The 25,943-nt window shown below is 37.7% G+C and overlaps 1 long non-coding RNA gene across 2 annotated transcripts in view; it reads right to left on the bottom strand.

Annotated features, from left to right (window-relative positions):
• Positions 1-8,970, bottom strand: part of LOC129655685 (uncharacterized) — a 64,581-nt gene extending 55,611 nt beyond the window's left edge. For both annotated transcript variants that reach the window (XR_008716084.1, XR_008716083.1), the window contains exon 1: positions 8,745-8,970. This is a non-coding gene — a long non-coding RNA (uncharacterized LOC129655685). The remainder of the gene's footprint in view (positions 1-8,744) is intronic.
• Between the last annotated feature and the right edge of the window lie 16,973 nt (positions 8,971-25,943).

Here is a 25,943-nt window from a genome sequence, read left to right on the forward strand (position 1 = left end):
CTGTCCGCCAGATAAATTTCAAAATGGTACGGTTTTTAGAAACCAGGATTTAGAAATTTCTGGTCATTAAGGGGAAAAAAAGGAGAGATCTTTAAATTATTTTAAAAGATATTTCTTTTTTTCAATTCTCACTTTCAAAGGAGTTGGCCGTTGTAAGCAAATTACAACTTGCCAAACTGAGTATTCCAGATCACAGTAAAGCAGCAAAGAAACTCTAAAGTTTATATCAAAAGCATTCTATAGTACAAATAATCAAGTGAAAGTTAAGCGCAAGTACTTCAAGAAACACTGTTCAACTGACTATCTGTAAATGAAGAAAATGACTTTAATGAAAAAAAGTACAGATATTGTACAATTTAACTGTACTTTAGGCTCCACTAACTTCATTTTATAAAATGATTATGTATTTATATATTTGTGAAGGAATAAAAGGTATACTCACCAATAAAATAATCAGAGAAATAACACAAATATTTCTAACATTCATCATCTAAATGTATGCAAACAATAAAAACCATTTAAAATACTGTTAATAGTATCATGTAACTAATAATGTTACCCTACAGGATTCAGCAGGTTTCCCTGTTGGCTCAGTGGTAAAGAAACTGCCTGCCAATACAGGAGACCTGCGTTTGATCCCTGGGTTGGGAAGATCCCCTAGAGAAGGAAATGGCAACCTACTCCAGTATTCTTGCCTAGAAAATTCCATGGGCAGAGTTGCCTGGTGAACTATAGTCCATGGGGTCACAAGAGTCGAACATGACTTAGCAACTAAAAAAATCAGGATTCAGCAAAGTCCTAATATTCTACTAACTCTCAAGGATATTAAGATTCTCTATGGAGCAATCAAATCATTTTCAAAAAACAGGACCAAAAACTCAAATGGGAGAGATTCTGGTCTGATCAATGTCCATGTTAACACTGGAGATACAACCTTGCCCTGCTTTTTCTGAAAATGGGACCAGCAAGAACATTGTCTCTCAGTTAAGCCTATGCATGGATACACAGGATTAACCAACTACACAAAGATGCTATAGCACAGTCAGTTTAGAATTTATAGCTATTGCACACATTTATGTCTGGTAAATCTCATCTTGTACATTTTGAACTTTCTAATCCTTCTGGCTTCATTTCTCCATCTACTTTGGATCCTACTTTGACTTATAACAGCATGTACAAATGCATTGTGTTCTTGTTACCGACTCTTATACCCATGCAGAACAATTATTCCAATTAAGGAAAATTGCCTGAGCCATGTATTTCGGAGCCAAATTATTGGTCTCAATAGACAAATATATTTGTCTTCTTACTCTGTATTCTATTAGTTACTGTCATTTAGGCCAAGTATTTCTCAATGGGTTGATTCCCCACACTCATGGAACATCTGCATAGTCTGGAGATACTATTGGTTGTTATGACTGGTGTGGGGGAGATGCTACTTGGCGTCTAATGAGTAGAGGCTAGGGATGATCTGAACATCCTGCAATGCACAGTACACCCCGCACAACAAAGAGCTACTGGCCTAAAGTGTCAGTCATGCCAAGGCCAAGAAATTGACTTAAACTTCACTTATACCACCTACATAACTATGCAGTAATGATTTATTACACATAGCTCCTTTAAATTGTCAATCTATATATCCCAAGGTCTATATAACCTTACATCTTTCATGTCCCAAAGTCACTCAAACTCAATTTGTCGCAAACTAATTTCAAGGTCTCTCCTAGAAATCTACAACCCTAGTCATTAGTGGCATTACCAATCACTGTCTAGGGTCATGGGCTTCCCAGGTGGCTCAGTGGTAAAGAGTCTGCCTGCTAATGCAGGAGACACAGGAGATGTGGGCTTGATCCCTGGGTCAGGAAGATCCCTTCTAGGAGAAAATAGTAACCCACTCCAGTATTCTTGCCCGGAAAATCCCATGGGCAGAGGAGCCTGGCAGGCTGCAGTCCTTGGTGTTGCAAAGAGTTGAACATGACTGAGCAAGTACAAGGCATGGGTCCCTAGATGGGTCCCAAGTCAGGCACTCAGCGTCACCTTCATATCTCATCCACATGTCCAAACCATTACTGAGTTTTATTAATACCATTTCTACAGGCCTAATATTCTCAAATGTAGCAATTTCTCTGTACTCTATTGCCAAAAACCTCACTCTGCATTTCTTAAGCTTCTTTAATAGCCTAACTGGATTTACCACATTCACACTTAGATTTTTCCAGGCCATTCACCAAAATTCATCCTGAGTGATTTTCTTTCCTTTTTTTTTTTTTCAGAGTAATTTTCTGAAAGTTCAAGTCTCATCATGTATCCCTACTTTCCAACATATACATACTGCCACAACACAGATAAAGGGTCTGCCTGTTTTGCTCCCTGCGGCCACCTCAGCCTCATTCCAAGCCTCTCCCCTCCCCCTCATTCTCTTCACGGAAACCTTCAGTGTGTCTTCCCTCAAATTCTCCTTTCATAATCTCATGCTTCAAATTTATCTCATTAATTTGACAACACCCATTATCTTACAATAGCTTTTCTTAATCTTTGGATTATTTTGGACTAGTACTTGTAATAATGCTTAAACTTAACTCAGAAAGTTAGAATTTATCACTGTCCTTTTTATCCAATATCTTCTTCATGCTTAACCTCAACTTTTCAAAGCATATCTTCATGTGTTTTTCTAATTGAAGAATTAATACTATATTTTCCATATAACTACACATATAAACATGCCTTGTACATTAATCCAGTGATCAAATTTCTGACCACAACATTTTTTACTCTCTTTTTCTTTTTTTTTTTCCCCTGGTATTTAAGTACTGAGCCAAGACTCACTTCTCTTTTTTTTGGTAGACAACTTTTTCCCTGTTTCCTGGGCTTCTTTTAAGAATTATTAAATGGGCAATTATACATAACTAAAATATTTTTATAATTTATATCTAGTTGTATGTCTTTTCTAATACTAAAAAGATTATAATAATGAGTAGTATTATTAAGCCATCCGTATGAATCAGACACCAAGCTCAGTGCTTTATATATAGTATTTAACCTTCACAGTTACCAAATGAGGTGATCACTATTGTTATCCCCATTTTACAAATAGGAAAATTGAAGCTTAGAAAGTTAGGTAACATTCCCAAGGCTGTACAAATTGAGCTTGCAAAGTCATGTCCGAGTCTTTTTTGACCCCATGAAATGCAACCCGCCAGGCTCTTCTGTCCACGAGATTCTCCAGGCAAGAATACTCAAGTGGGCTGTCATGTCCTCTGCCAGGGGATCTTCCAGACCCTGGATCAAACTCACATCTCTTATGTCTCCTGCATTGGCAGGCAGGTTCTTTACCACTAGTGCCACCTAGGAAGCCCTAAATTGAGCTTAGGCAAGGTCATATGACTTCTTGTTACTAATGGAATGGTGGAAAAGTGATTCATCACTTTGAGAACAAAATGGGCATGTCTTCTCCACCCTCTCTTTCACCAACTCATTAAGTGAATGTTGATTTCTGGATGACTGTGGAAGTCATTGTTAAATAGAGCAGAGCTTCCATGAACCTGAGTCCTTGACTGCACTGAATAAAAGAGAGGGACTCCTCAATCCCAACTAAAAATACCTACATGGGATCGTAAGGTGAGTAAAATATAAATTATTATGCTAACCAACTAAACTTTTAAATTTGTTTATGTATTTCTTTCTAAATATTTACTAAAGTTCTCAAAAATTAAAAGCTATGCATGTAAACTCTTCTAAATAAAGTGTATTCAGTAAATGATATTTTTGTGTGTATTAAAAGAAAATTTTCATGTCAAAAATTAATTTTGTTGGATTGACATTGGTAAAATACCTGTTCTGATTTGCTTAGTGATAGTGTAGATACAGCAACACAATGTCTCCAAATATAAAAATTAAAATACAAAATATTTTCAGTATTAACAAGTATATTCATAGCTAATTACCTAAAAATCAAAATTTACTGATGGGCTGATTGATTAAAACATTTCTGTATATATACGTACACTCTTTACAATTTTTAAAAGTATACTATGTTTCATAAAAGCCTTTAAATGCTTAAACCTTCTGATCTCAATTTCAATTTTGGTTATATATCAAAAACAAATTATGCTAATCACATTAAAAAGCTATGCACAAAAATATTTCAGTTGTAAGACTGGTTCATGTAAAAATTAGGCACAAATAAATTGCTCCAAGGCAAGAATTTTTAACCAATCAAGTAACTGATGGTCTCCACTTTGGCAGCTTAGAAGCTGAGAACCAAAATTTGGGATTGTTTCTGGCACATGTGCAGGCCTCTGTGGCACATGTTTTATGTTCTAACTTACACCTGACACATTCTCATTTTTAATCCTTATTTTACTTTCTCCTACTTTCATTGCCTATTTTCAACTTATTTTACATAAGCCTAATAGGAAAAGGAGTACATCAAGGCTGTATATTGTCACCCTGCTTATTTAACTTATATGCAGAGTACATCATGAGAAACGCTGGACTGGAGGAAGCACAAGCTGGAATCAAGATTGCCAGGAGAAATATCAATAACCTCAGATATGCAGAAGACACCACACTCATGTCAGAAAGTGAAGAAGAACTAAAGAGCCTCTTGATGAAAGTGAAAGAGGAGAGTGAAAAAGTTGGCTTAAAACTCAACATTCAGAAAACGAAGATCATGGCATTCGGTCCCACCACTTCATGGGAAATAGATGGGAAAACCATGGAAACAGTGGCTGATTTTATTTCAGGGGGCTCCAAAATCACTGCAGATGGTGACTGCAGCAATGAAATTAAAAGACACATACTCCTTGGAAGAAAAACTATGACCAACCTAGACAGCACATTAAAAAGCAGAGACATTACTTTGTCAACAAATATCCATCTAGTCAAGGCTATGGTTTTTCCAGTGGTCATATATGGATGTGAGAGTTGGACTATAAAGAAAGCTGAGCTCTGAAGAACTGATGCTTTTGAACTGTGGTGTTGGAGAAGGCTCTTTAGAGTCCCTTGGACTGCAAGGAGATCCAAACAGTCCATTCTAAAGGAGATCAGTCCTGGGTGTTCACTGGAAGGACTGATGCTAAAGCTGAAACTCCAATACTTTGGCCACCTGATGTGAAGAGCTGACTCACTGGAAAAGACCCTGATGCTGGGAAAGATTTAAGACAGGAGGAGAAGGGGACGACAGAGGGTGAGATGGTTGGATGACATCACCAACTCAATGGACATGAGTTTGAGGAAACTCCTGGAGTTGGTGATGGACAGGGAGGCCTGGTGTGCTGTGGTTCACGGGGTCGCAAAGAGTCAGACATGACTGAGCAACTGAACTGAACTGATATGTGATTATGGTAGCATCTACTTTGTACACTAAGAAAATTAAGAGAGGAAAAAGCAATGTCATTTGACCAAGTTCACTTAACTAATAAAAAGCAAGACTACAAATCTAGGCAGCATGGTTTTGGATTTAAAGCTCATGTTATGTTGGTGTCTTAGTAAGTCACTTTAAACTTTTTTTTGTCCTAACAAACTAAAATATGGACACAGTGCTTCCCAGGTGGCTCAATGGTAAAAATTCTACCTGCCAATGCAAGAGATGTGCATTCAATATCTTTGCTGGGAATATCCCTTGAAGAAAGAAATTGTAGACCACTGCAGTATCCTTGCCTGGGAAACCCCACGGACAGAGGAGCCTAGCAGGATACAGTCCATGGGGTCGCAAAGAGTCAGACATGACTTAGCAACTGAACACAACAAAATACAGACATATGGCCAATTAAATAAATAGGTTTGGGAATGGAGAAAATTACTTTTACAAATTAGAAAATAGCCACATTTTAAAATGAAAAATAATTAAAAGACACTTCCTACTTGGAAGAAAAGCTATGACCAACCTAAAGTGAAGTGAAGTTAAGTCGCTCAGTCGTGTCCGACTCTTTGCGACCCCGTGGACTGTAGCCCACCAGGCTCCTTCATCCATGGGATTCTCCAGGCAAGAATACTGGAGTGGGTTGCCATTTCCTTCTCCAGGATGACCAACCTAGACAGCATATTAAAAAGCAGAGACATTACTTTGCCGACAAAAGTCTGTCTAGTCAAAGCTATGGTTTTTCCAGTAGTCATGTATGGATGTGAGAATTGGACCATAAAAAAAGGCTGAGCACCAAAGAACTAATGCTTTTGAACTGTGGTGTTGCAGAAAACTCTTGAGAGTTCCTTGTACTGCAAGGAGATCAAATCAGTCAATCCTAAAGGAAATCAGTCCTTAATATTCATTGGAAGGGCTGATGCTGAAGCTGAAGCTCCACCTGATGCAAAGAACTGACTTATTGGAAAAGTCCCTGATGCTGGGAAAGATGGAAGGAAGGAGGAAAAGGGGATGACAGAGGATGAGATGATTGGATGGCATCACCGACTCGACAGGCATGAGTTTGAGCCAGCTCTGGGAATTTGTGATGGACAGGGAAGCCTGGTGTGCTGCAGTCCATGGGGTCGCAAAGAGTCAGACACAACTAAGCGACTAAACTGTAAATGAAACCCCACAGCAAAGGAAGCCATCAACAAAAGTAAAAGGCAACCTACTAAATGGGAGAAAATATTTTAAGTCATATGTCTGAAAAAAAGTTAATATCCAAAATATATTAAAAATGTATATAACTCAATAGCAAAAAAAATTTATCATATTAAAAATGGACAAAGGCTCTGAACAGACATTTTTAAAAGACACACAGCACATGGTATGTGAAAACGTGCTCAACGTCACTAATCAGAGAAATGCAAATCAAAACCACAATGAGATATCAACATACACCTGTTAGAATGGTTAGTGTCCTAAAGATAAGAAAGTGTTGGGGAGAATGTGGAAAAAAGGGAACTCCATGACCATTTGGTAAGAACTTAAATTGGTGCAGCTACTACGGAGAACAGTAAGCAAGTACCTCAAAAAGTTAAAATAGAAATACCATATGATCCAGAAAGTCCACTTTTAGATATTTATCCAAAGAAAACAAAAACACTACTGAAAAGACTGAAAACTACTGAAAAGACATCTCTGTTTTCACTGCAGCATAACCAAGATATGGAAACATTCCAATTGTCCATCAACAAATGAGTGAAAACAAAGAAGATGCGGTGTATATATTAATACATATATGTGTGTATATATGTATATAAACACAAAGGAATATTATTCAAGCATAAAAAAGAATGAAGTCTTGCCACTTGTGACATCTGTGGACCTTGAGGGCATTATGCTAAGTGAAATGAGTCAGACAAAGGTCAAATACTGTATGATCTTATTTACATGTGGAATCTAAAAAAAAAAGGCGGAGGGGGGAGCTCATAGATACAGGAAAAAATTGGTGGGGATGGCGAGAGTGGTGGGGAATGAGTGTGCCTGTGTGTGTGCAACTTGATGTGACTCTATGGACCTTATTCCACCAGGCTCCTTTATCCTTTATCCATGGAATTTTCCAGGCAAGTTTTTTATCCATGGAATTTTCCAGGCAAGAATACTGGAGCAGGTTGCCATTTCTTACTCCAGGGGATCTTCCTGACCCAAGGATCAAACCTGCATCTCTTGAGTCTCGTGCATTGGTAGGTGATTCTTTACCACTGAACCACCTGGGAAGCCCATGGAGAAGGGGTGACAAGGCGTCAAGAGGTACAAACTTCCAGTTATAAAATAAATAAGTCATGGGGATGTAATTTACACAATGCTTTCAAATTGTAGTGTTGGAGATGACTTTTGAGAGTTTCTTGGACTGCAAGGAGATTAAACCAGTCAAGCCTAAAGGAAATCAACCCTGAATATTCACTGGAAAGATTGATGCTGAAGCTGAAGCCTCAATACTTCGGCAACCTGATGTGAAGAGCTAACTCATCAGAAAAGACCTTGATGCTGAGAAAGATGGAAGGCAAAAGAAGAAGGGGGCAGCAGAGGATGAGATGGTTGGATATTATTAACAACTCAATGAACATGAATTTGAGCAAACTCTGGGAGATAGTGGAGAACAGAAGAGTCTGGTGTGCTGCAGTCCATGGGGTCACAAAGAGTTGGATACAACTGTGACTGAACAACAAATTGTACATTTGAATCTTTCTGAGAGTAAATCTTAAAAGCTCATAAGAAAAAAAATTATAACTACATTTATGGTGATGAATGTTTAGTAGACTTAACTGTGGTGATTATTTTGTAACGTACACAAATATCAAATCATTACATTGTATATCTCATTAGAGAAAGAGCAGATTAGTCAAGATGGCAGTGGTCAGGCCCTCTCGCCCCAAGCCCTCGCGCTCTCCCCAAGCCCTCGCGCTCTCCCCTCACGTTTTGTAAATAATGATTATGTAACAGCTCAGCTCACTGATAGCACTGCACATGTGCGTTATAAAGTATTCACTTGGACACGGGCTACTTTTGTTCTGTAAACATATATAAGCTCCCCCGAAAAGGCCCTTGTGGCTACATTATGGCCATTAGGCTGAGTTATGGCTATGTCCGCTGGGTCAACGGCAAGAGGCGAGCTTACAGCCTGTCCGCTGCTACAGCTTGCTGTGCCAGTCAGGACAGAATAAACACGGTTGCAGTTTCTACGGCTCCTGCTATCTTTTTCCAGCTTTTCTGCTTGCGCCTGGCCTACCATGGGTTCTACAAACAGTGTGTACCATGAGATACAGCAAGACAACCTCAAAGTAATATAATGTTAGGTCAATTATATCTCATTTTTTTAAAAATGAAATTGACTCACATATAAGTTCATGAGAGAAGTCCAAAACTGTGACTGGATCCAGGTATCTGACAATGTAAGCAAGCATCACTCTGTCTCCTGTCTACTTTTTTCTCTGTCGGTTTCATTCTCAGGCGGGGTTCACTGCCCTCAGAATGGCGAAGATGGTAGATGGAAACTCCAGCTTCCCTTGGCCCTTAGTGCTCCTCATCTCAACAAATAGAGATGACCTTTCCCCTACAGTGAGTGTGTGGCGGGGGGCGGGGTTGGGGGGAGGGGAGACCCCTGGGAAAAGATCTCATTGGTCAATATGGGATTATGTGTCATCCCTGGACCAATCATTATAGACGCTTATTGGCAAAGCCTGGGTCTGGAACCTACACTTAGAGCTGGCGATGTGTGATTAGTCCCAATGAACCACAAAGACTTAATTGGAAAGGAGTGGGTTTTAAGGAAGGAAAAGGACCACAGAGAAGCTAAAACCACAATTGTACATAGTTGACACCTCAAGTCTAACTAGCTTACTCCAACTTCACATTTCTGAAGAAAAACAAGTAATAAAAATAAAATGAGAATATCATTGGTTAATCCAACTGCCTATGGTCTCATATTTATTTTCTGCTAATATTTATTTACTTTTGTATAAAAAGAAGAGATAGAAATACATCAAAATTCTTTAGAACTTACTTTATGGGATTTGAAACCTCAGCTTTTTTTTCTCTTTAAACGGAGTGATTAAATTTCCTTGTTTTTAAACAGTATTTGCATAAGAATCACCTGAGTCATCCTGTTAAAGAGCATATTATGATTCATAAGTCTGGGATTTGCTGCCTGAGATTCTGCATCTCTAACAAGTCCCCACTGATGCTAGTGTATGAGGTTGACCAGCCACATGAGAACATCAAGGCTTTAAACCAATGAAAAAGCAGATGACACCACCCTTAAGGCAGAAAGCAGAGAGGAACTAAAGAGCCTCTTGATGAAAGTGAAAGAAGAGAGTGAAAAAGCTGGCTTAAAACTCAACATTCAAAATATAAAGATCATGGCATCCAGTCCCATCACTTCATGACAAATAGATGGGGAAATAATGTAAACCCTGAGAGACTTCATTTTCTTGGGCTCCAAAATCAGTGCAGATGGTGCCTATAGCCATGAAATTAAGACCCTTGGTCCTTGGAAGAAAAGTTATGACCAACCTAGATAGCATATTAAAAAGCAGAGACATTACTTTGCCAACAAAGGTCTGTCTAGTCAAAGCTATGGTTTTTCCAGTAGTCATATATGGATGTGAGAGTTGAACTATAAATAAAGCTGAGTGAGGAGAACTGATGCTTTTGGAACTGTGGTGTTGGAGAAGACTCTTGAGAATCCTTTGGACTGCAAGGAGATCAAACCAGTTCATCCTAAAGGAAATCAGTCCTGAATATTCATTGGAAAGACTGATGCTGAAGCTGAAGCTCCAATTCTTTGGCCACCTGATACAAAGAACTGACTCATTGGAAAAGACCCTGATGCTGGGAAAGATTGAAGGCAGGAGGAGAAGGAGATGACAGAGGATGAGATGGTTTGGTTGGATGGCATCACCAACTCTATGTACATGAGTTTGAGCAAGCTCCGGGAGTTGATGATGGACAGGGAAGCCTGGTGTGCTGCAGTCCATGGGGGTTGCAAAGAGTCGGACATGACTGAGCAACTGAACTGAACTGAACTGAGGCTTTGACTAAAATTTCGGCACTATTTAAACTGATTACATTAATATAATACCTGAAGGAGTTAATGATACTTTCAAAAGTTTTTAATTTGTGGTCTAAGAATATTTTGGGGAACAGGAGATTCTAGCTGTAAAGCATGTTAATAGCCCACACTGAGAAACAGATAGGGGTTTTCATTCATTGTGTACTTAGATTTCATTTATTTCTCCCAAAAAATTATTTTAATCAAAGCTGTGCCTTGACTTGCAAACTATGGTTCTTAGAATCATGAACCCCTCTCCTGGATGGCACATAAGCCTGAGGAAGCTTGCATGAAAGATCTTTTTTGCAGAAATATTTGATTTACTTATCTCAAATGGAACAGTAGTTAAAATTTTATTTGTATCTTTATCTTTAGTGAAAAAGGCAAGCCACAGACCCCAAACAGCTAGCTTTAGCCTGGATTCAAATCTCACCTCCACTGCTTCATAGTTGTGATGCTTAGGAGAAGCTCCTATAAAGCCACAATTTCCTCATCTGTAAAGTGGGAATAATATTAGTATCTACCGCAAATGTATTCTGTGAAGATTCAATGAGTTAAAAAAAAAAATACAGAAGTGTTTGACAGTCTAGCACTTTATCACCACTATATGTTTTGATATTTTTCTCCTTGCAATTAAAAAATCATTTCAATATACTTGACAGTAGCTGGTAATTAGGAAATCATTGATTGGTATAGACTCCGTTTAAGAACACATAGTAACATTGACTGAATCTAGAGAATTAGCCCTTATCTTCTGCCAATTATAAATCATAGTTGAGGTTACAGCTTAAACACTAGACACTATTCCTCACAGCAGGGGAGAATAGTTAGCAAAATCTGCAATTAGGGCTTTGTTTATACTTCCACTGGGAGGGATGATCTGTTAGTTTAAAAGAGATCTTTTGTGTTGATTACAGGTGTCAACACATCCAAGTTTTGGCTGTGCTTGAATACCTGCTGTGAGATGCAAGACACAAGAAAATCAAATCTAATTGTTTTAATTCAAACATATCTTCATTTACAGCTGTGTTGATTGCTTTAACCTAGGCTGAATAATTTATGTGAAACAAAACTTTAAAAATCTATGTTTTTAGGTGGCTCCATGGCACAATGGATAGTGCACTGGACTTCTAAATTCTATATTTTTACCAAGACGAATAATTTAACCTTCATCAATGAATTTTCTTGTTGCTTTCTCTGCTCCTAAAAAATATCTCTGCTTCTAAAAAAATCATCTTTAGTAATTAAATGACAACAGATTATTATGTCCCCCTTATGTAAATAAAGTATAAGTTTAATTTTACCTTTGGAAGGGACCAGAATATATCTGCGCTTGTCGATATGATCAGAATATTTTCAAAGTCAAAGAATTCAGGGATAAATAAATCAGACTCTGGCAGAAGTACATTCAAAAATATTGCCAAAGATGGACTAAGAAACTGACATCATCTTACATTCATTCACATGCAGTCTCTACTCTCAGATGTGAGTGTGGAGACAGATTTGAGGGGAAGATAGATACTTTCGTGAAAAAGGAAGCTAGATTTCAAATGAAATCATGATTTCCATGAAATCACCAAAAGTCATAATAGGGGAATAAATATCCTTAAAGTGACCTTACAAATATATACACAGTTATGTTCCCTTTATAATTTCACAATATGCTTAAGGTATTTAATAGGAGTTTTCTTGTCACAAGCTCCTCAAAATTTAACTTCAAATAACAAAATCACCCAAACATTTTGGACTTCATGACACTGATACAAGCTATCAGTTACTGCTAGTATTTATTAATATTAGATAAGTGAAACATGGAAGAAAACTAACATTTTTTTTTTAACTTTCAACAAAAAAAGTCTTTTATCAACTGTAAACCTTTGGGACTCTTGGCTCAGGCTATAATAAAATAAACAGCCTAAGACTGTCATCCCTGTTGAAGTTAATTTGGATCAGACAGACTATTTACCTCTTCTTCAGATTCGTGTGACTCAGGGTTGGCCTATTTTGGAAAGCTGAGTGAGGCAAACCTAATCCTTTTCTGAAGCTCATTAATTGGAAGCAGGACCACACTCTGCAATAGCCTTTTCAAAACTGAAGGGACAAATTAAGAATTTAAATAAGGTGAAAACTCTAAAACAAGATTCTCGCAGTGGCTTCTGTTTATACAGTTACACTCTAAATATAAAGCTGACACCATTCGTGTTAAATTTCACTAGTTCACTGATAAGCTAGAGCAGAGAGGAGACTTAGCACTCTGGGTAGTCTTGTCAGTCACTCTGAGAGAGCTTGTAAATAATGCAGGAGGATTTCTACGTTACTGGCAAAACCCTTTCTTTTCAAATCCATGGATAAGTGCATAGCGGAGAGTAAAACAGATAAATACATGGGCTATTTCCTTGAATTACTCTTCAGTATTACTATCAGATCTTGAAGATTTTAAATATTATTTAAACGTCTAGTGAAGGACATGTTTTACTGTTTCTACAGAGATCTGGAATGTGTAACATTGCTCGTAATTGTGTGACTGACCACACTGTCACAATTTTCACTCTTTCAGCTGTCTCCACAATGAAAATCAAATTGCATATTAAGTGGGTTGGATAATGAAATTCTTGCATTTGTATTTTAAGCCTTGTCTAGATTTTTAAAGTTGCCATTAGCCATCAGATATTCTTTCATCAGTTATAACCACCCACTAAATTGCTCAAAGGTTGAGTTAGTTACAAAACGACTTTTTGACATGTTTCAGCTATAGAAAAGAATAATTTTAGTGCAAATCTCTGTCCATCCTCGGTACTCAATATACATTTTGATACTGAAAAACACCAATATCCTTTATGCTGAAGCACCTTGGGAAGGGCTCAGAAGCACAGGACAATCCGCTTCTGAGGAGGCAGCATGGTATAGCAGAAGGAGCTTTGGCCTTAGTCATGATACCTGGAATCTAGTCCCTGTTCTGCTATGAGCCTGTTGGATGTACACAGGCAATCAACTGGGCCATCTGCCCTGCCTCCCTGCTTGGCATGCAAAATGATGGTGTTAAATGATCTCTTTCGTCCCTTCTGTCTTGACTCTATGAGATCATGATGTTTGAATGACTTTGGCATAAACAGAGAAGTCAGAGTCATAGCCTTTAGATCTAGAAAGCCCACCTTCCCTCTCTTTACATTTACTCTCAAAATTCACAAAAGACCAGTCTGCACACACTATCTCCAAAACCACCCTCTCTTACCATATTCTGTCCCTTTCAACTTCAGAATAAGATAGAGGTTATAAATTACATGCAATATTATGCAAGACTGTGGTAAATGCTTACATGTGGTTTAGGGAACAAGGGCCAAAGAGTATCATTAGATCTTCAGAGGAATCCATGGCCTGAAAAAGAATAGGAATTTCTACCCTAGTGTCTCTCCTGAGTCCATCTATATAATCTACCACTATACAATTCCATCTCCTCCTACAGTTTCAAATATCTCTCTTTAAAGAAGATTTGCATGCATTCAAATATTCATAATATTTTAAATACCCACAAAATAACTGAGGTTTTGGAGTCAAAAAGAATTTGATTCAAATTCCAGCCCTAAAACCCTTTGAGAAATTTATTTAAGCTGCAAGGTATTCATTTTCAACATACAGATGAGTCTTTATGATTCTTTGAAATATTGAACATTCATTAAAAGATATTTGAGCACCTACTATGTGTCACTGATGAAAATGAGAGGCTTGGTTTTGTTTTGTTTTTATACAGGATGGTTAAGCATGATCACTTTGATCAAGTGAACAGTTAAGCAGAGACCTACAAGTAGACAAGGGGTGATCCTTAGAAGTGTAAACTCAAGGCAGAATAAACAGCAAGTATAAATTTCTTGAGGGTAAATTCTGCTCATGAGTTTCAGGAATAGCATGAAATGAACCCCTCGGTAGAACGAGGGGTAGAGAAGTTACAGTTAGAAAGCTCACTAGGCATCTTGATAAAAGGATTTTGGCTTTTTTTATTCTGAGGATTATTAGCAAAGGAGTGGCATAATATGACATATGCTTTAAAGGAACAACTCTGACATTTATATGGAATGATAGGCTAAAATGGGGCAAAAGTGGAAAAAGGGTATATGGGAGGTAATTGTATTAATATATATCAATAATAATAATAATAAGTGAGGCATGATGTTTCTTTATACCAGTGTAAAGGTAATGACAAACAGATGAATTCTGGATATATTTTGAAGGCAGAGCTTACTGGATTTATCGTGGATTGGCTGTGGAAGAGGAAAATCAGAGTGGCTCCTGTTTTGTTTGCCTCAGTAACTGGATGGATATGAAAGAGCAGAATGAAATGGGGGTGAGAAAAGTGAAATCAAGACTTCACCTTTGGCTATATTAACTTCAAGATATCTATTAGGCGTACGAACTTCAGGGAATGTCTAGTCCGGTAATTTAACTTAATGAAGATTGTGCTTCAAGACAAGAGTGGATGCAAGATCACTTAGGGAACAAGGGTAATTAGAAGAGAAAAGAGGGTCAAAGATTGAACCTTGGAGCATTCTTTCTCATGTTTAGAGGTCAGGGATGTGAATTAAAGTCAGTCAAGGGAAAGAAAAAAATATTAGTCAAGCAGACCAAAAGGTGTCTCAGTGGGATATTGTGAGAATTTATATAAGCTAAAGGGTATAAAGGACAGAAATGGTATGACCTAACAGAAGCAGAAGATACTAAGAAGAGGTGGCAAGAATACACAGAAGAACTGTACAAAAAAGATCTTCAAATGACCAAGATAATCACGATGGTGTGATCACTCACCTAGAGCCAGACATCCTGGAATGTGACATCAAGTGGGCCTTAGAAAGCACCACTACGAATAAAGCTAGTCGAAGTGATGGAATTCCAGTTGAGTTATTTCAAATCCTGGAAGATGATGCTGTGAAAGTGCTTTACTCAATATGCCAGCAAATTTGGAAAACTCAGCAGTGGCCACAAGACTGGAAAAGGTCAGTTTTCATTCTAATCCCAAAGAAAGGCAATGCCAAAGAATGCTCAAACTACCGTACAATTGCACTCATCTCACACTCTAGTAAAGTAATGCTCAAAATTCTCCAAGCCAGGCTTCAGCAGTTCGTGAACTGTGAACTTCCAGATGTTCAAGCTGGTTGTAGAAAAGGCAGAGGAACCAGAGATCAAATTGCCAACATCTGCTGGATCATGGAAAAATCAAGAGAGTTCCAGAAAAACATCTATTTCTGCTTTATTGACTATGCCAAAGACTTTGACTGTGTGGATCACAATAAACTGTGGAAAATTCTGAAAGAGATGGGAATACCAGACCACCTGACCTGCCTCTTGAGAAACCTATATGCAGGTCAGGAAGCAACAGTTAGAACTGAACATGGAACAACAGACTGATTCCAAACAGGAAAAGGAGTACGTCAAGGCTGTAATAGATGGGTAAACAGTGGAAACAGTGTCAGACTTTATTTTTGGGGGACTCCAAAATCACTGCAGATTAAAAGATGCTTACTCCTTGGAAGGAAAGTTATGACCAACCTAGATACTATATTCAAAAGCAGAAACATTACTTTGCCAACAAAGGTCCATCTAGTCAAGGCTATGGTTTTTCCAGTGGTCATGTATGGATGTGAAAGTTGGACTATGAAGAAAGCTGAGAGCCAAAGAATTGATACTTTTGAACTGTGGTATTGGAAAAGATTCTTGAGAGTCCCTTGGACTGCAAGGAGATCCAACTGGTCCATTCTAAAGGAGATCAGTCCTGGGTGTTCTTTGGAAGGACTGATGCTAAAGCTGAAACTCCAGTACTTTGGCCACCTCATGTGAAGAGTTGCCTCATTGGAAAAGATCCTGATGCTGGGAGGGATTGGGGTCGGGAGGAGACGGGGACGACAGAGGATGAGATGGCTGGATGGCATCACCGACTCGATGGACATGAGTTTGGGTGAACTCCGGGAGTTGGTGATGGACAGGGAGGCCTGGCGTGCTGCGATTCATAGTGTCACAAAGAGTCAGACACTACTGAGTGACTGAACTGAACTGGAAGGGTATATAAAATTGTGGAGACTGTTTTTTTTTTTTTTCCTTCCAACAATGTCTTGTGTACCATAAGCCATCAATAAGTAAAACATGTTTCATTCATTATAACCTCTCTGACCTTAGGCTTATTCTAAACATTTTTTTAATTAATTTAATTTTTATTGAAGGATAATTGCTTTACAGAATTTTGATGTTTTCTGTCAAACCTCAACATGAATCAGCCATCAGATCAGATCTGAATCCAATGAGATGTTCTTCTCAAGCTTCCCATTCTCCAGTCAGCAGGGATCTCCCTGTCCTCTCAGAGCATTTGGCTCCTATACTGCATATAGTATGTCCTACTTGTACCTAGCAGGCCTTTAAAATGATTTATGCATGCCTTCATCTCCCTTCCAGAGTTTAAACTTCTTGAGAGACCCTGAATTTCATCTACTGTCTAAGTAATTAAACAAAGAGGCCATTAGACTAAGTCTGAAGCTTTCCTACCCTCAGGAGCAAACTGAAACCTAAGCCAGAGCCAATTCCTCTGAAGGCACCTGCACTGGAGAACACAAAATTTAAGAATAACTCAAGCACAAAGAGCCAATTAGGCCCTCCAAATAAGGCAACCACTTAAGCTACAGCCAATCAAATAATTTCCTTGTTTTTCTCCTGCATTTACTTGTAGGAGGTGATCTAGAGCAGCAGGTTCCCAATCTTTTTGGCACCAGGGACAGGTGTCCTGGAAGATAATTTTTAAAGGGAGGATTGGGGAAGGAGATGGGATGTTTTCTGGATGATTGAACAGCATTACATGTATTGTGCACTATAATTCCATTACCACAGCATCAGCTCCACCTCAGATCATCAGGCATTAGATCCTGGAGGTTGGCGATCCCTGATCTAGAGGATGTGATTCAGAGTTGACGCGGGAGGTAGACCCAAGCAGGTGCCGGCACCCCTCCCCGGTCCTTGGAATGCATCTTCTGCTCACCATGACAGAGGTTGGAGGCATTTTCAAAGTCTCAGCCTTGAGAGAGCATTGAGTTCTGAGATCATGTGGCTGATATAGACTGAACCTCTGTACAAAATGGTAGAACACTGGCGGGCAGGTGGGAAGGAAGCAGAGATCCACATCCTCAGCGTGCAGCGCCAAGACAAGCCTCCTAGTAAGTTCCCTCGCTTATTAAACCAGCCACTTACCAGTCTGCCCTGGCTGCCTCTAGCTCTCCTTGCCCTCCTTGTGCTGCGGTCTGGTTTAGATTTTACCCGGGAAGCTGCCTGAGATTTCCCGCCAGCAGTTCTCCATAAAAGCCTTTGCTGGCTCGGACCAGAGGAGTACGCGCCCAGGCCTAGCCACTTCCGGTTTGCTGCCACGGGATTTCTATTTGTGTATGTTCAAATAAACTTGAACGTGTTAATGCCCCTCAGTTTATCTTTTAACACTTCCACCACTTTCCTAAGTGTCTTTGTAAAAAGTAACCTTTCTGGGGCTTCCCTGGCAATCCAGTGGTTAAACCTCCAGGCTTCCACTGCAAAGGGGTGCCAAGTTTGGTCCCTAGCGGGAGAACTAAGATCCCACATGTTGAACAGTGGGACCTAAAAAAAAAAAAATTTAAACAGCCTTTCCTAAGTGTTTTTGTAACCTCAATATTTGTTGAACTGTAATCCCTGATGGCTCAGCGGTAAAGAATTTGCCTGCAATGCACAAGATGCAGGAGACTATGGTTGGGATCCCTGGGTAGGGAAGATACCCTGAGTCAGGAAGATCCCTTGCAGGAGGGCATGGCAACCCACTCCAGTATTTTTGCCTGAGAAATTCCATGGACAGAGGAACCTGGCCAGCTACAGCCCATAGGGTCGCAAAGACTCAGACAGGCCTGAACAACTAAGTACATGCAACATACCCATTCACAATACACGGACAGCCATATTTTACAAAATAAAGTGCTGATGCCCAGTGAGTTTAGATACATACTGAAGGGCACACAATGATCTTAGCAGAATTATTAGACTTATGCTCAGTTTATTTTTTCTACTGTGACATCACAGTAAATATAGTTATTAAATAATCATATATTTTATTAACAGAGAGGAATTTAAAAATTTTTAATGGAGAAGAATAGTACTTGATTATATACTATCCCAAATCCATAATTCTGTGTTCTTGAAAAAAGGAAATATGTATTGTCAAATTATGTATACATATATATACATTATGTATATATATATATACAAATTATGTGTGTGTGTGTGTATATATATATATATATATATATATATATATCTGGTAGCTCAGCTGGTAAAGAATGCAAGAGACCCCGTTTTGATTCCTGGGTCAGGAAGCTCCCCTGGATAAGGGACAAACTACCCGTTCCAGTATTCTTGGGCTTCCCTGGTGGCTCAAACAGTAAAGAATTTCCTGCAACATGGGAGAACTGGGTTTGATCACTGGGTTTGGAAGATCCCCTGGAGGAGGGCATGGCTACCCATCCCAGTATTCTTGTCTGGAGAATCCCCATGGACAGAGTAGCCTGGTGGGCTATAGTCCATGGCGTCGCAAAGAGTCAGACACAACTGAGCGACTAAGCACAACACAACCCAAATACATCCTAAGAAAACCAGTAGCATCTACCTTGTAAAGTCCTTTCAAAATGTCTTTTCATCAAGATTTTGCCTTCTTATTCTTTGACTTAAAAAAAAAAAACTTTATTGAGCTATAATTGACTCCAAACATACAGCATATATTTAGAATACAAGTTTTTACATATGTTTACAAATATGAAACCATCACCAAAATCAAGATAGTAAATATGACCATCACACTCAGAGTTTTCCTCAACCCTTCCTTCCTGACCCTTTTCCTCAACTCCAGTACTCACCCCAACCCCAGCCATGCAACCATAAGGCTAGTTTCTGTCACTGTAGGAGAATTTGCATTTTAACAGCAAATTAATATTGACTCAAGCATGTTCTTTTTTATCTGGCTGCATGATTATTTTGAGATTTATTCACATTATTGCATTTCTCCATAGTTTACTCATATTGCTGTAAGTAGTATTCCATTGTATGGATATACCAGTTTATCAATTTACCTGCTGATGTAAATTTGGCTTGTTTCTCCTTGAGGGGTATTAAAGTTGCTATGAACATTGATGTACAAGTTTTTGTATCGACATATGTTTGACTAACCATCTAGGAATGAAATGGCCTGGTTGAATGGAAGTATATGTTTAATTATTTAAGAAACTGCCAAACCATTCTCCAAACTATTTTCCATTCTTATCAGTAGTAGTTCCAGTTCTTTCACATCTTGGCCTTGACTGACTTGATTTGGTTAGTTTTTAAATTTCATCCATTCTTATAGGTGGTTCACCTTTGAATTTTTTTATTTTTATTTATTTTTATTTTTTTTTAATTTTATTTTATTTTTAAACTTTACATAATTGTATTAGTTTTGCCAAATATCAAAATGAATCCGCCACAGCCAGGCATTGGTAGCAGGGATACAAAGATAAATGATATATACCCCTTCTTTCACAGATATGGCAGCCAATGAGAAAATAAATAAACCTAAATTTAGTATGTGGTAAATCCTTTAATGTAGGTATGTAGAAATTCTTTCAGGAACACAGGGAAGAGTAGTCAAAGACAGTTTAGGGAAGACTTTTAGAGATTTGCTATTTGAAAGATACCTTGACATTACCCAGCTAGAAAAGAAGAAAAACAAAGACATAAAAGTACAAATACAAAAGATCACAGCATTTATAGAGACAGGTAAAGGCATGGATGCATAGTGCATGAGTGCTGGGAGCAGAGTTGGAAAGAAGAGTAAGGGGTGGATTTTAAAAGAATTTTTCTGCCATGTTAAGGCGGTCAAGTATCTTGAGTCTGGGGACAGGCACCTAAATTCATTTTGATATATGGCAAAACCAATACAATACTATAAAGTTAAATAAAATAAAATTTAAAAAAAAAGAAAGAAAGAAAACATAAAACAGGCAAAGCTCTGAAGAATGGGCTGGACAGAAAAGAGGCTGAGCAAAAAGACACCGAGGAGGCTAATCAAAAGAAAATGATGAGGGTCTACATTCATGTTTTACTTTCCAAATAAAGAAAAGTTCAACCTGACATATTTTTGAGAACTGTAATAAAAATTAAAAGTCTTTCTCCCTCCGTCTGTCTCTTCCTCTCTCTTTCTCATAAAGACATTGATTTCCCAAAGGACCGTATTCTTTATTATTCACTTACGATGGAATCCTCTGAGAGGGAAAGTTTTTAAATGCTTAACATCCATTTATTCTCCTAGAGATTTCAACTGCTATTTAGTCTTTTAATAAGAGAAAACCCACAAAACTCAAAACTCCTAGCACACGCCCTTAGAGAGTTTACAGAGGGTTTTCATTAGATTACGTACGTCTTACCATCCAGCACCACATTCTCTTCTGTAACTCCATTAAGTAGGAATAATTATTCTTGCAGTATATTTGAAAGTTCCATAGGGCAAAAGCCACAGCATATGGTTTTGACTCTGATCACTCCTCTTAATAAAAAAAAAAAAAAGTTTAAGTGGTGTATGGTATAAATTTATAAGTAATATTAGTGCCTGGGGTATATAAAAATTCTATCATTTATGACTAAAAATTGCAAAAAGGCCCTTTTCACAAATTTTATTTTTCCATAAGAATGAGCAGTAATTTCACAGTATAATAAAATGGCTACATGTATGTATTTCCAAATCCATCTTAATATGTCCTGTATACTAGAAAGAGCAAGAATGTATTTCAACTCTTCATTTACATGCATTCTGAAGTACGTCATAAACATAATCCTAAATATGTTTCCCATACATTAAATAGGATACGTTGCCCTACAGCGATGATTACTAGCCAGTTTTGGTATAGAAAAGAATAACTACATGTGGCCTTTTACATACAGAAAAACCAAAGGAGGCTTCAGGAACAATTATTACATTTTACCTGTTTGTTAATGTATTTATTCAAGAAATATTTACCAAGTTTCTAAAGTGTATAAGACAATTAATGGAACTTCCCTGGTGGCTCAGATTTTTAAAGAATCTGCCTGCAATGCAAAAGACCCAGGTTCAATTCCTGGGCCAGGAAGTTGTCCTGAAGAAGGGAATGGCTACCCACTCCAATACATACTCTTACCTGAAGAATTCCATGGACAGAGGAGCTTGTGGGCTACAGTCCATGGGATCTCAAAGAGTCAGACACAACTGAGCAACTAACACTGTTGTTTGTTAATGTATTTAGTCAACAAATATTTATTAAGTTCTACAATGTATAAGACAATTAGTAGCTGGATAGACCTAGGCCCCAACTTCTTAGTGCTTAACTTATTTCATCTTTAAAGCACTCTCTCATATTAAGGTTCCTTAATACTTCTCTACTCCAGAGTTTCTCAAATTTGTACTATGGACAACCACCAAAATGTCTCCAGATATTACCACGCATTCCCTTGGGGACAAAATCAACTCACAATGAATATCATTGCTCTATTCAAACAAGAAGTGAGAACTATACTCTTCACTTTAAATAATTTTTTTTCAGGAAATTAATATGTGATATAGTATTATTAACTAACACACAGATTTTGCTCAAATTTCACAAAATTTTATTCTAGAGTCCATGGTTTTCATAACCTTATACAAGATTCCACATTGTATTTAGTTGTATTGAACAGCTTCAGCTCCATACAACAAATTCTGATAAATTCTTTTTTAATTTTTATTCTGCTACAAATATTTTCTAATTTTCCTTGTTATGGCTTCTTAGATATACCCATCATTTAAAATTGGACATTTAATTTTCAAATACATAGGGTTTTCAAAGTATCTTTGATATTAATTTATCATTTTGAGAAATTTCTTAATAAATTTGATAAATTTAATTTCTCACTTACATGCTTTCTTCTCTTCAATCACCCTCTGTGTTTTTTCAGTCTTTTAACTTTACTGAGGCTTTCAAAGGCTAAGTAAAGATCTCTCTTGGTAAATGTCACACTGCACTTTAAAATATGTGGGTTATTTTCAAATACCTTTTGATACTGATTTCTAACATAATTCAACAGTGATAAGAGAACAGATTCTGTATGATTTCAAAACCTTTAAAGCATGAAATTTTTACACCTTATTTTATGTCCCTAGATATGTTCCAGTGTCTCCTGGTTTATAGTCTATGGGAACAATTGAATAGAATTTGTATTCTGCTTTTGTGTGAAAACTGTATAAATCTTACTTATGTTGAATTGATTCATAGTGCTTTTTAGGTCTACTATATCCTTCTACTTTTCTGTCTATTCATTCTAATAATTTTTGAGAGCTTGATATTGAAACTCCAACTAAAAATCTTATTTACTTAAAAAAACAATTGAAATATATAGTAGAACTATATGTAACTTTTTTTTGTATTTTCCAAGTCTCCTGTAAATGTGTTATCATACTTTCACAATATAAAAAATTAAAAATAAATAAATAATGCTGTTTTTAAAAAATATTTAGCTGAATTTGAATTTAATACTATTTCTACAGATAACCAACATCTGAATAAAAAGTAAAATAAAATTCTATCATTTTGACACTTCATAAAATGTCAATGTTGCTTAATAGCTTGATATTTATTATATAGTCCAAACACTTAGATGACTGAATATTCCATTTTCATGTGGAAAAGTAGTAAGTTTTCTTTTGAAATGTAATTTTTCACATAATTGTTTTAAAAAATACATCTATTTAGTTTATTTTCCAAAATCCCATAGTAGTTTAACAGTTGTAAATCAAAGTATGTATTTCATAAATATGAACTGCTCTATAGTGCAAAATCACTACACTGAAGTCAAATTATTTTATTAAATTTATTTGAATCTGGAAGAAACACAAGCTGGAATCAAGATTGCCAGGAGAAATATCAATAAACTCAGATATGCAGATGACACCACCCTTATGGCAGAAAGTGAAAAGGAACTAAAAAGCCTCTTGATGAAAGTGAAAGAGGAGAGTGAAAAAGTTGGCTTAAAGCTCAACATTCAGAAAACGAAGATCATGGCATCCGGTTCCATCACTTCATGGGAAATAGATGGGGAAACAGTGGAAACAGTGTCAGACTTTGTTTTTTTGGGCTCCAAAATCACTGCAGATGGTGACTGCAGCCATGAAATTAAAAGATGCTTACTCCTTGGAAGGAAAGTTATGACCAACGTAGGTAACATATTCAAAAGCAGAGACATTACTTTGCCAACAAAGGTTCGTCTAGTCGAGGCTATGGTTTTTCCTGTGGTCATGTATGGATGTGAGAGTTGGACTATGAAGAAGGCTGAGCACTGAAGAATTGATGCTTTTGAACTGTGTTGTTGGAGAAGACTCTTGAGAGTCCCTTGGACTGCAAGGAGATCCAACCAGTCCATTCTGAAGGAGATCAACCCTGGGATTTCTTTGGGAGGAATGATGCTAAAGCTGAAACTCCAGTACTTTGTCCACCTCATGCGAAGAGTTGACTCATTGGAAAAGACTCTGATGCAGGGAGGGATTGGGGGCAAGAGGAGAAGGGGACGACAGAGGATGAGATGGCTGGATGGCATCACTGACTCGATGGACGTGAGTCTGAGTGAACTCCGGGAGTTGGTGATGGACAGGCAGGCCTGGCATGCTGCGATTCATGGGGTCGCAGAGAGTTGGACACAACTGAGCGACTGATCTGATCTGATCTGGACAGACTGTGAGTAATCATACCATAAAGATGTGTCAATTTTGATAGAGTAACCAACGCATCTTTCCAAATGTGAACCCAGCTTTATAATGGTGGAAAAATACAGCTTTCAGATTTTGCATAATATGTATCAAAAAGCTCATAAGATTTTTTAAACATCAGATAAGTGTTTCTGAAAACTGAATATAAGTTATTTAACTGAATCTAAGGTATATAACTTTCAAGTAACAAAAGTGGGAAATTGATAATGAAATTTTAAGAAAATAGAAATTACATTCTGCAATTCAAAACAAAGCATAATTTTTCATCCCCTTTTTCCCATCCTTTTAAAGGTTAATTACAATGTAATCTGCTTTTCTATATAGGCGAAGTATTATATTTTTAATTTTACCTTTAGTGTTAGTCACTCAGTTGTGTCTGACTCTTTGCAACCCCATGGTGGGTAGCCCTCCAGGCTCCTCTGTCCATGGAATTCTCCAGCCAAAAAAATACTGGAGTACATTGCCATGCTCTTCTCCAGGGGATCTTGCCCACCCAGGAATCAAACTCAGGTCTCCTGCATTGCAGGTGATTTCTTACCATCTGAGCCACCAGGGAAGCCCTTTTTTTTTTTTTTTTTTCCCCTTAAGCTATCTAAAGTGGTTATACTCTTCAGCCTTTCTCTGTTGAAAGTGAAATTTATTTTGAAATCAGGCATTGTTTAATTCTTCCGCTACATGCTAATACAAAACAAAGTTAACCTCTTAGTCAGCAACTCAGTTTTATAAATGTATTGGCTGATGAGCATCCTTACAGCTTCCCTATGAAAATCAATCTCAAATTGTTGATTTAGAAGCAATGTCTATTTACCTCAGTGAGCTAAGATCATAATTAGAATCTAACCAGCCAAAAAAGATAACTAAGTATCATAATTTATTTCCTTTAACTTTAAAGTGATTCCTGGCATAATGCAACAACGAAAATGCACACTGGATTTTCAAGAACTCTAATTTCAGAATATGTGTCAAAATTGGTCTTCATAGATTATTTATGTGCATTATTTTCTTATGGCCTTATTATCTTATGCAGCCAAGGAGGGACAGGTGATCTAGAGGGATATTGTTACACAGGATCAGTTCATTATCTGATCCATTCTGCTTTGGCAGTTGTATGATTCTATGGCTATCATTTACTGTAAATTAGGGAGATAATGCAGAGAAGGCAATGGCACCCCACTCCAATACTCTTGCCTGGAGAATCCCATGGACAGAGGAGCCTAGTAGGCTGCAGTCCGTGGGGTTGCTAAGAGTCAGACACGACTGAGCGACTTCACTTTCACTTTTCATTTTCATGCATTGGAGAAGGAAATGGCAACCCACTCCAGTGTTCTTGCCTGGAGAATCCTAGGGACGGCGGAGCCTGGTGGGCTGCTGTCTATGGGGTCGCACAGAGTCAGACACGACTGAAGAGACTTAGCAGCAGCAGGGAGATAATGACTACCACAAACCACACTGTATTCACAAACTGGGTGCAAAGCTGTTATCTATAGACTTATACTTTTTGAGAAGGTGCTAACATAAATTGCATGTTATTAAGCATGTAGCATCCATGGTACATGAGAAGAGAAGCAAAAGGCAAAGGAGAAAAGGAAAGATATACCCATTTGAATGCAGAGTTCCAAAGAACAGCAGGGACAGATAAGACAGCCTTTAGCACAGAGAGATAAGAGAGCTTTCCTCAGTGATCAATGGAAAGAAATAGA

This window comes from Bubalus kerabau, chromosome 1 (genome assembly GCF_029407905.1).
Source record: "Bubalus kerabau isolate K-KA32 ecotype Philippines breed swamp buffalo chromosome 1, PCC_UOA_SB_1v2, whole genome shotgun sequence".
In the NCBI taxonomy this organism is placed as follows: domain Eukaryota; kingdom Metazoa; phylum Chordata; class Mammalia; order Artiodactyla; family Bovidae; genus Bubalus; species Bubalus kerabau.